The sequence below is a fragment of the Acomys russatus genome, chromosome 22 (assembly GCF_903995435.1).
Source record: "Acomys russatus chromosome 22, mAcoRus1.1, whole genome shotgun sequence".
Classification (NCBI taxonomy): Eukaryota; Metazoa; Chordata; class Mammalia; order Rodentia; family Muridae; genus Acomys; species Acomys russatus.
The window spans coordinates 18,241,528-18,254,120 of NC_067158.1; positions in this window are offsets into that span (position 1 = coordinate 18,241,528).

Sequence of the window (12,593 nt, forward strand, 5' to 3'; positions counted from 1 at the left end):
TGCCAGCATATTTGCCTTATGGTCTCTGATGGTGATGAGAACCATCTTACTTGAGAAGACTTGTACCTGAGTCTATCAAACTATAAAACATACATGAACTTAAACTAAAGGCTTTGTAGTCTTTCAAATGCAGTTACATCACTTGTTCTAGGTGTTTAGGTGCTTTCCTGCTTATATAGACACCAGAGGACACAACTAAATAAAACTGCTGCATTCCTTTAGTTCTTTTTTGCTGCTTTCAGACAATGGATTTTGTACTCTTGTTTTCTAAGTAGCTACATAATTGTGTTTTTTTTTTTTTATTTGTGAGAAAGTTCAATAATGGAAATTTAGATGACAGGTAAGCAAAATGTATTATTCTCATAGATTTTTTTAAAAGTCTAATTAGATGGATACTTTCAGATGTTGTTAGAATCAAAGGAAACTGACCTTTCTTATTGAGAAGATAAATCTATTATGTTAAAAACATTATCTGGGTCTTTGATAAATTACAGGCTAGTCTCACTTGACAGCTACATACATTTGAAAACCAGGAAAAAAAAAAACCCATAACTCACTAACAAACTGTAATTTCCATGTCCATCTCTGAAAAATACTTCCAGGATTTGGTTCTCTGATTTTACAGATAAATGTTGAGAATTTTTGGATAATGAGGTTAGTTATGAGGTGAACCAAGCTCACCCAGAATATCAGGGTTCAGTCTTGTTGACGATACTTAAGTCTGTGGATGCACAAGCCCCTTATATATAAATGGTGGTATTTATATATAATCTATACAATCTCCTGTGGACTTTAAATCATCTCTCAAATGCCTATAATGCCTAATACCATATAGTATTCTGCAAATAATTGTCATGTGGTTGTTGAAGGGACAATGACAAGAACAGATTGCTGCATATTTAATAAAGACACAAAAATTTTCCTGCAGAGTCTGGCTGGTTGAATATTTAGATGCAAATGAAGAGTTAACATTGCTTCATCCTCTTCACCGTCTATTAGTGGGCATAGTAGTTGTTTATTATTCTTCCAAATTACAAAAGGGAATCTACAGGGCAACTGTATTGATACTGTTGTTCATGTTCAGAGTTGAATTTCCACTTTTCTGGTTGATGGAAAGGACCACTGTATCTAAGATCAACATATAGTTTGCCTTGGACTAGTGAATTAATCCCTTGTAGACAAGTCAGAGACGTTATAGAGTCTAGGCTTTGGGGACAGACTGTGTACATTGAAATATTAGCTTATTACCTCCATGGCCTTCAGCATGATGGTTAATTAAGAATTCATCTGTTTAATGTTGGAGAATTATGACTTTTTTTTTTTAGCAATGGGTCCAAATGACAAACTTATTTGTATGGGAAAGAGGTTGTAAAAACTACCAGGTTCTTAAAAATTAAACTCCTAATATAAATATTAGCCATTGCAATTTTTTTCCATTGTGTGTTAAAATTTTCAGAACAGTGTCTATTTATTAAGATGTTAACCCCTTAGAACAATTCCAGTAGATAGGAAGATATTTAGTATATGATAAGACTGACAAAAACAAAGACATTGCTTTTCATAAAACTCTGGTATCACAGGGCTGATCCCCTGTGGTTTCCCAACCACTACGTCAAGAGCGTTTAAATAAAAGTTAAATCTAGATTTTTGACATACTACCTTTCCCATAAGTCATGCTCTAGCTCACCCTTTTTCTCTTGGACAACTCTAATTTCCATTTTTGGCTACTCAATCCTCCTAGGTTTTATATGCACATTAAAACCCTTTCTGTATAGTGCCTTTCTGGCTTGCATGGAGACGTGGATTCTACTCATAAGTAGAATGATTGTGCTATTCTGGCACTACTTACCATTACTGCTTTCACTCATTGGTACCTCAGTTATCACTCAAAATGTTATGTGCAGATACAATGTTCAAGCTTGTTGTACAGGTAAAGAAACTGAGGTCCAGCTGAATCACTGCCAACCTAAGCTGGGAGGCAAAGCCCAGGCCATCAGTTACAGTTTTTTGGGGGGTTTTGTTTTTGTTTTTTTGACAACTACTGGGCCTTTTCCTGCAGAGCTCACTGTCTCTCAGAGTCAGCCAAACCCACAGTTAATCCCTTGCCCTCTGTCTTTAAGACAAAGCTCTTGTGGTCTCATTACAGTGAGGCTCTTTTTCTGCTTATTGCTATTCTGAAAACCTTATCTGTGCTGAGATTTTAGCAGGTGAAATATGCTAGTATGTGATTATCCCAGAAAGTGCATTTCCAGATATCAGAAAGGCTCCTGGGGAGGGTTGATTTCTGGCTGGGGAAATCTTTGTCCCTATCCAAAGAAGAATATTTATTCTGCCCATGTTCTCAGGGCACCTTTCACTTGAAAGAGCAAGTCATGATAAATCAAATAAAGCATGTGACTTAAAATTGACTTATTACAAGAAAGATGGGGTTTGGGTATCCCAAAGAGACAAATATGCATAACCATTATGAGCTCTGGATCACAGTGAAACATTCCAATTTTCTCACCAATTCTGGCACAAAGCAGAATAAAAATAAAATTCAGAATAAATGGTACAAAACATGCAATCCTAAATAACCATTACTCCAAAGGTATACCACCTTCTGTGAAAATGTAAAAGTTGACCTTTTTTCTTCTCCCAAATTTCAAATGCATGAACTCTTTGAACTTAAAGCAAAGAAACTTGAAATGTGCAAGAGGTCTTGGCTGAATGAATAACCTTGAGCTGTAAGCTCAAACGTATTGATTTACACTGCACTTTAGTTTTCAAATGCATTTAGGCTCTTGGTTTCTTTTGAGGCACTCCTGAGACCTCTCAGTCTGCTCTCTTCTAATGGACTTGGTTCTGCTTTTCCTCCAGTGAATATTCTAGTCCATCTGGATGCCAGGTTAAAGGGATGGACCCCTGTCGTGCTTTCTGCAGAAGTAGCTAGGCTTTGATTGCAACCCTCCCTGGAGGCTGCAAAGACACAGGCCACCCTTAGTGGATGAATCTCACATCATAAGAGAAAAGGGAGTGAGCAGGTGGACAGAGATAATGACGGTATCAACACATTATGTCTGAGAAAGGGTAAAAAGCATTTCTTCTACCTCATTAAGCTAAGAGGTTATGATTTAAAAACAGAGATCAGCTTCTTGGCTAGAAGGGAAAGACCAAGAAAGAAAGAAAAGGGGAATGATTTTCTGCTTCTACTACTTTAGAGTCCTCCTTCTCTCTCTTTTAGAAATTACCTAATGCTAGCATAAAAACTAGATGAAGCGTCAGGCCAGTGAAAAGCCTGGAGGTGTTCAGTAATAAGTTGCTGATGGAGGTTTTATTAAATCAAACTCCCAAGGCTCATAAAACAGAAACAAAAACAGCACAAAACAAACAAACAACAACTGGCTAAACTTTGGCTCAATATGTGGCATAATTTTTGACAGGTTCCACTGTTCTTTTATCTTCCTACAAAAGGAGACATTTTCTTTTTTCTTTTTTTAAGATTTATTTATTTATTATGTATACAGTGCTCTGCCTGCATGTACATCTGTAGGCCAGAAGACAGCACCAGATCACATTATAGATGGTTGTGAGCCACCATGTGGGTGCTGGGAACTCAGAACCTTTGGAAGAGCAGTCAGTGCTCTTAACCTCTGAGCCATCTCTCCAGCCCCAAGGGAGACATTTTCAGGTTGTGCACTTTGATACTCACCTGTGGTTTGGTGTACAGAATCAGTTTTCTGCCTTCTTGCAGGGCTGTGACTTTTGAGTGAAAATCACACACCCCATCAGCCTTATGACTTTCTGCATTCTACAAGCCCCTTTCTTGTGCCCAAGTGATTCTTGGGAGATTGCATTACTTTGCTGTGAAGTTCCTCATGGTACAGCAGTCCATGGATCCTGACATTGTCAGTCTCAACCAACTGTCCTGTCTTTGTCTAGAATACTGGGAATCTCTCATATTCTATTTATATTTCTCAAAGGACAAAGTCTCTTTTTATCTTGCTTTGTTGATTTATTGCAGCTCCACCCCCACTCCAATATAATATGTTCAAATCAGGTAGTCTCTGGTGAGCAAACTTTAGCATGTTTTTGTGAGATGTCTGTGAAGGAGAGATAAACCTGTTTTTTTAGGATCCCGAGTGCGGGATTGGAATGGTCTCGTGAGCGAACAGGTGAGGTTAATCCACTAGAAGAGCAACCACCTCGTGCAGGAGCTTAATTGCTGCCAGCTGAAAAGATCCCACGAACAGACTCTGGGAAGAGATATATAAATGAGCCCAGAACTGGAGGCAGGGCTTTTTGGAGACTTGGGATAGTTTTAGCTATTCATTGCTCCACTTCGAGATGCTCCTAGAGAGAACTGCTCAAGGGAAGGCTTCGGGGCTCTGGCTCCTGTTGAGGTTCTGGGTTCTGGGTACTCTGGGTTTCAGCAGAAGAAATCCTGCAGATTGTGCCAGGAGAATCATTCCTCGGAACTGATATCTTTACGGGTTTGTTATTGTATCCATTAATCCTCATTTCCTATTGTTTTGGTTAGTCGGGTTATAAGTGACATGTGCTTGGTTACTTCCAGTTTCTTTTCTTGTCATCCAGTTTGCAGGTTCTTTCTAGAAACAAGGAAATACAGAAATATTGTCTTTGTCCATTGGTCCTTTATCCTTGACATATTACCTTGAGATATTTCTTACCCTCATCACATCCAACATGACTCACCCAAAGCATATTGTCAGGAAAAGCCAGGTTGGTTGGTGGACTCAGGCCTAGAGTGCGCAGATACCCACTGTTCCCTTCCTCATACTTCAGAATCCTTTTATTATAGTTTCGGTGTGGTCTCAACTTTGTTGTTATCATACCACTGTTGGCACAAAAATGTCTGTGCAATTTACACTGATATTGCAACCACTTTGCAACAGGTATGTAGACTATTCTTACAAGTCTATATTTGAAGCACTCATAGATAGACTGTAAAAATATGTTTTAGTGCAAGAGCCAAATATACTTTCTATAAGGTTTATATTTCTCTGTATTTCCATAAATGTAGTCTTTTAGAGAAATACAGCACTATGGTAATGGAATAAGCCTTTTTATTTGTATTTAACACAATATATAAAACCACGTATGAAATATATAATTAAAACTAGCAAAGGTTACTTTTCTCTTCACATAGCACATCTTAACATATGCATAAAATTCAAGATAATTACTCACATTCTGTCATTCAATATCAGAATAAAACTAAGAACCAAACACAAGGCAAACTAAAGAAACTCAGATCTAGCATTTAACAATAGTGTCTGTTTTTCTTTTTAGTGCTTGCTGGCCTGGAACTTATTATATAGACCAGGTTGGCTTTAAATTCACAGAGACCCTCTGGCTCCTGTCCCTGTCTGCCTGAATGCTGAGATTTAAAGTATTTGCCACTATGCTTTGTCCAACAATGTGATCTCAAATAAACAGTGTGTCCTTGAGGAAATCAGACAGGAATTAAAACAAATTATAATCAAGAGAATATGGTGTTATAACTTCCCAGAACCTTTATCCTACAACTAAGACAGTTAAAAGGCAAGTTCACAGTGATGAGTACTTGCATTAAAACAATCAGGATATCTCAAACAAATAACTTACTGCCTGTCTTAGTTAGGGTTACAATTGCTGTGATGAAACCCCATGACCAAACAACTTGGGAAGGAAGGGATTATTTGGCTTATGCTTCCACAATACAGTCTATCACCAACAGAAGTTAGGACTGGAATTCAAGCAGAACAGGAAGCTGGAGTCAGGAGCTGATGTAGAGGCCATGGAGGGGTGCTGTTTTCTGGCTTTCTCATTCCCCCCTTTTATTTAATAGAATCCAGAACCAACAACTCAGAAATGGTATCACCCACAATGAGTTGTGTCCTCCCCCATCAATCACTAATTAAGGAAATACTCTGTAGACTTGCCTATAATCTGATATTAACTGTCCAGAACACTTCTTATATAAAAATCTTAGAAAAACTGGAGCCAAACTCCAAAGAAGGAGGTGAGAAGAAATAAATAATTAGTATCAAGGAAGAAATTAATGAAACAGAGTCTAAAAGACCAACACAGAAAACAATCAAAGAAGGACTCATATCTTTGAAAAAATATAGAAGATTGAAATAGCCTACCCAAATTAACCAAAAGAAATAGAAAACCAAATCAGTAAAGTTAATAGTTAAAAAGGCAACACTACAACATGTATCAATGAAAGGTAGAAGATTATTTGGGAATAATTTGAAAGCAGATTATGTAACCTACCAACATTACCTCAAGGAGATGCTAACAACACACAGATCCATAAAAAGCAAGAGATAGAAATAATAGTAACATTTTCCAACATAGACATGACTAGCACTGGGCAAATTGATGTCTAAATTTTACCAAATATTTAAGAGTGAATGCACACATTCTTGAAGGTACTATATAAACTAGAAGTGAAATATGATTCACCAATTTGTTTAGTGACAGCATTATTACTTTGATACCAAAACTAGATACAAACAGGGACAGAAAGAAAATCAGGTCACTTTATGATGACTGCAGATGCAAGATTTCTCCATAAAATTTTTACAAACTAAGTTAGAAAAAATGCTCAGAAGAGCACAAACCATTACCAACTTTGTCCCATCCTGTCTACACAAAGATGCTTTAACATAACACAAATAAATCAATAAATGTCATTCAGCATGTATATAAATGTAGAGAAAATATAATCATGTCAATAACTAGACATAATGGTTTTGATAAATTCCAACATCCTTTATGATGAAATCCTCAAAGAGTCATAATTAAAAGGAAGATAATTCAACAGAATAATATATATATATATATATATATATATATATATATATATATATATATATATATATCAAACTGTAGCCAATACTATACTGAGTGATGGAAAACTAAAATCATCTCTAAAATCAAGGATGATTCAAATACGAACGTTCTCTATGAATTTACTTAGTGTAGTAGCATTTGAAGTCTTTTTTTTTTTATCTCGGGCATTGTTTTATTAATTTATTCTTGTTACATCTCAATGGTTATCCCATCCCGTGTATCCTCCCATTCTTCCCTCCCTCCCATTTTCCCCTTATTCCCCTCCCATATGAGTGTTTGGGCCCAGGGGTCCCACTCAAACTAAGGCACCAGCCAAGGACAATACAGGCAGTAAACTTTAAACCTCTACCCAGATCTAGCCAATGGTCAGAACATTCTCCACAGTTGAGTGGAGAGTGGGATATGAGTTTCACATGTACTCTGGTGCCTCACATTTGACCATGTCCCCTGGAGGGGGAGACCTGGTGGCACTCAGAGGAAGGACAGCAGGTTACCAAGAAGAGACTTGATACCCTATGAGCATATACAGGGGGAGGCAATCTCCCTCAGGACCAGTATTTGAAGTCTTAAGCAATAAGAAGAAGAAATAAAAGAAATATCACTAGTAGAAGAAGAAATCAGGTTATTCCTAACTATAGATAACACAATGCTATACTGAAAAGACCTTAGAAGAAACTTGACCAGAAAATATTAGGACATGAAAAACCCACTCAGTGAAGTTGAAAGAAAAAAATCAACATGCAAATAAAGAGCTTTTATAAAGACCAATAATAAAATTCTGGGGAAAACAAAGAAAAAAGTCTTCATCCATAATAGTTTCAAAAATATGTAGGTGCAAATAGCCAAGGAGATGAAAGACTTCTCAAATGTAAATTTTAAAAAGTTGGGGCTAGTTTGAATAAATGGGACCTCATGAGGCTGAGAAGCTTCTGTAAGGCAGGAGACACTGTCAAGAGAACAAAGCGACAGCCTACAGACTGGGAAAAGATCTTCACCAACCCTACATCTGACAAAGGTCTAATATCCAAAATATATAAAGAACTCAAGAAATTAAACACCACCAAACCAAATAACCCAATTGAGAAATGGGGCTCAGAACTAAACAGAGAATTCTCAATAGAGGAATATCAAATGGCTGAGAAACACTTAAAGAAATGCTCAACCTCCTTAGTCATCAGGGAAATGCAAATCAAAACAACTCTGAGATTCCATCTCACACATGTCAGAATGGCTAAGATAAAAAATTCAAGTGACAGCACATGCTGGCGAAGATGTGGAGAGAGAGGAACACTCCTTCATTGCTGGTGTGAATGCAAACTAGTACAGTCACTTTGGAAATCCATCTGGTGCTGTATCAAAAAATTGGAAATAGGGCTTCCTCAATACCCAGCTATTCCACTCCTTGGAATATACCCAGAAGATGGTCCAGCACACAACAAGAACATTTGCTTAACCATGTTCATAGCAGCCTTATTCATAATAGCCAGAACCTGGAAACAGCTTAAGTATCCCTCAGTAGAAGAATGGATAAAGAAACTGTGGTACATTTACACTATGGAATACTACTCAGCCATTAAAAACAAGGAATTTCTGATATTTGTGGATAAATGGAATGAACTAGAAATGATCATAATGAGTGAGTTAACATAGAAGCAGAAAGAGTCAAATGATATATTCTCACTTATATCTGCACACTAGCCCAAGGGGCATGTCTCACAAAGCCTTCACTTACCAGGAAACTGGGACAGAGGGGAGGACATCCTATTGGTGAGAGAAGCATGGGAGAATGGGGAAATGGAAGGATCCAGAGGGTCCTAGAAACCTACAAGAAGAATATTATGATGGGCGGATCTGTGTCCAGGGGTCCTGCTCAAACTATGGCACCAGCCAAGGACAATACACGCAGTAAACTTTGAACCCCTACCTAGATCTAGCCAATGGACAGGACATTCTTCACAGTTGAGTGGAGAGTGGGGACTCACTTTCACATGAACTTTTGTGCCCCATATTTGACCATGTCGCCTGGATGGAGAGACCTGGTGGCACTCAGAGGAAGGATAACAGGCAACCAAGAAGAGACTTGATACCCCATAAGCATATATGGGGGGGAGGTCCCCCTCAGTCACAGTCATAGGGGAGGGGAATAAGGGGAAAATGGGAGGGAGGGAGGAATCGGAGGATACAAGGGATGGGATAACAATTGAGACATAACATGAATAAATTAATAAACTATATTTAAAAATTTTTAGAAGTTGAAGAACTAAATAGAATATGATATTAGAATATGCAAAAACTTCCCATGCCATGGAGTGATGCCATTGATACCATGAAGATGGTTGTATTTCTGAAAGTAATGTAAAAACTTAGTACAATACCCCAAACTACCACTGCCATTCTTCACAAGAATAGAATGAATGAAACCTAAAATCTATGTAGAAACATAAAAGACCTGCACAGCCAAAGCAATCCTAGATAGAAAGAAAAATGCTGGAGATATCATAATACTTTTCTCAAGTTGTATTATTGAGACATATCAAAACAGCAGAAAAATTGAAGCTTAGAGAAATTCTATTAGAAATATCCACAACATCCATAGCCAGCTAATCTTTTGCAAATGTATCCAAAACAGATGGGGAAAAGATAGATTTCCAACAAATGTTGCTGGGAAAATGAGATATCTTCATATAATAGAGTAAAATTCCATCTGTTTCTCCTACTATAACAGAAAAACAAACATAGAATATCAGCCCTGAGACTTTGGAACTTCTAGAAAGAAACAGACAAACTGCTTCAAGACATGGGTACAGAACTAGCAAAACCAAGCATTGACAAATGGGATCAGATGGAATGAAAAATTCTTTGTGGTATAGAAACTAATCACATAAGTGAAGCAACCAACTACAGATGTGACCTGTACATCCAAATAACTATTATTATCTGAGACCTTGAAAGAATTTCCAACTTAAGCCACCTCTCCAAAAAAGTGTCCAATTAATAAAAGAGATGAATAATTGAATGGATAATTCTCAAAGGAAGAAACATAAATGTCCAATAAATATTTGAGCAAGTGCTCAATATATTCAGCCAGCAAGAAAGTGTAAATTAAAATTACATTGAGATTCCATTTCATCTCAGTCAGAATGGCTGTCAACATGAAGATAAATGGCAATAAACATTGGGGAGGATGTGAGGAAAGGAGAGCCCTGCAGCTGCTGGCTGCAATGAAAGGCAGTGTGGCCCAACAGGGATGTCTTCTGAAAGTCTTCACTTACCAGAAGATAGGGATAGATGTGGGTACCACTTATTGGGACTCTCGGTGAGAGACGTATGAGAGAATGGGGAAATAGAAGGATCCAGAGGGTCCTAGAAACCTACAAGAAGAGCATAATGACAGGTTGATGTGAGCCCAGGGGTGTCTGCTCAAACTATTGTACCAACCAAGGACAATACACGCAGTAAATATTGAACCCCTACTCAGATCTAGCCAAGGAACAGGACATTCTCCACAGTTGTGTGGAGAGCAGGGACTGACTCTGACATGAACTCTGGTGCCCCATATTTGACCAATTCCCCTTGGTGGGAAGGTCTGGTATCAGTCAGAGAAATAATAGGAAGGCTACGAAGATGAGACTTAATAGGCTGTGACCATATGGTGGAGAAGGGTGTCTCCTTCTGTCACAGACTTCGGAGAGGGGGAATAGGGTTAAAGAAGGAGGGAGGGAGGAACAGAAGGAGACAAGCAAGGGGATAACAATTGAGATGTAATCTGAATAAATTAATAAAATATCTGAAAAAAAAGAATAGCAAAAAGAAAATTCTACAGGATAAGTATGTCAGAAAAGAAGAATATAAGATATAGGACATGAAAAGGGAGAAAGGAGGGTCCACTTGAGCTGAAGAAGGGTACCAATAATAGGCAGGGAGAACAGTGAAGAGAGGTGCGACAAATAAATACAAAGTATAATTTTATGTATGTGTGAAAATAAAAATGTCACAATAAATCCTATTGTTAGTACGGTAAACCAAAAATTAATAATGAAGACCCAACCATATCATTATGGAGAAAAATAAGGATCTTAATTTTATTTATTTTATATATTTTTCAAATATTTTTATTCCTTCATGTGTGTGCATAGGTGCCCATGGAGGCCAGAAAGCACTTGGAGCTCCCTGGAATTGTAGTGACAGGTGGCTGTGAGCAACTTCACATGGGTGCTGGAAAGTGAACCTGGGCTCTCTGTTGGGCCATCTTTCCAGCCCCCACCACAAGAATTTTAAACTTTCACTAAATATTCAAAGTGATGTCAGGAAAGCACAGGAGGAGAACAGTAGGGCCTCCTCCCTCGCATCACATAATAGAATCCCTACAATGGTCAGTGGGTAGAGGTAGAACAAAGAAAAGTCTAGACAACCACTATGGTAGGAAAGTAAAAAAGAGTGAGTTGGCCAATTGCAAACAGAGCACGCAGTCTGCCCCTCCACAGAACTCTTTATTCTACCTCTGGAATATCAGTACAAAAATTCCAGGTATCAGGAACACTGTGGCTCTATGGGTAACTCCTGCCCACTGCCAGGACTCCAAAAGAATCAGATATTATTAAATGAAAATCAGAGTAATGCCTTTCTTCTGCTATATGTCTAACATTTGACACAAGACATGTCTGAGGGGTGCCTCTGCCTGGTCCCATCATGTTTCTGTGGGAAAATGCCTTTGAACAGGACACTTACTTACAAAGACCTCCTGGCATCCTGCACTGGTGCAGGCAGCCTACGGCTTAAACCAGAGGAAATTGAGAAATATAGCTCCCAACTGTGAATAGGCAAAAACACTGGAAGTGCTTTTTTTTTGGATTTAATAGTATATTTAATAGTATATCTTTCTTTTTGTTTTTTGTTTTTTTTCACATGGCAAATTTAATGCATTCAATTTTTAACAAAATTGTTCATTTTTCAAGAATCAATCCATAAAATAGGAAAAAAATTTGCAAGCTCTGCCAAGTCAGGGTAAGAAAGTCCTCAATAGTTCCTGCCTCACAAATATGTTTGTCAGCTATATTGGGCCAGAAGGTTCAAGATGATGCACCAATGTTATAAAGAATTTTGAGTGACTGTTCAGGCAGCACACTGTCTCTGTTATCTTCTCATTTGGAAGCTGCTAACCTGCACTCCCTATATACTCAGATAATTATTTTTATTCCTTTTCACGTCTCTGATGGGGATGAACACTGGAAGTTCTTAAGAACAGACTGGCAATAACTGTAAACAGATGCCCAGAGGTTTAACAGATAAAATGCAGCAGGGGTTAAGCTCCTTTAAAGATGATTTTGGCAAATGTAGAAAAATCAATACAAAACTGGAAATAAAACTCATTATAGGAATTTGATCAGGAACATGGTATTTTATACAGAATTTAAAAAATGACTCAAGTGAGAAGTGTTTATGGTATTGGTTCTTAAGGACACAAGACCGTGTCTTTGAAAGTGTTTTCTCAAAGCATACCGCCAATGAAGCTAAGGCATCAACATTATATATAGTCTGAAGAACAGTATGAAAATGTTCGCATGAATTATGGACAAAACACTTGTATGAAAGAGATGTTCCCATCTCTGAGTTGTCCAGTATGCAATCTACTGTCATGTGCATACTCAAAATATGGTTAATGCAATTGAAGATGTGAACTTTTTTCATAACCGAGGTGGTCACGTGACTAGTCTTTAATTGATGTTTCATGAGTTGAGCCACAGGCTTAT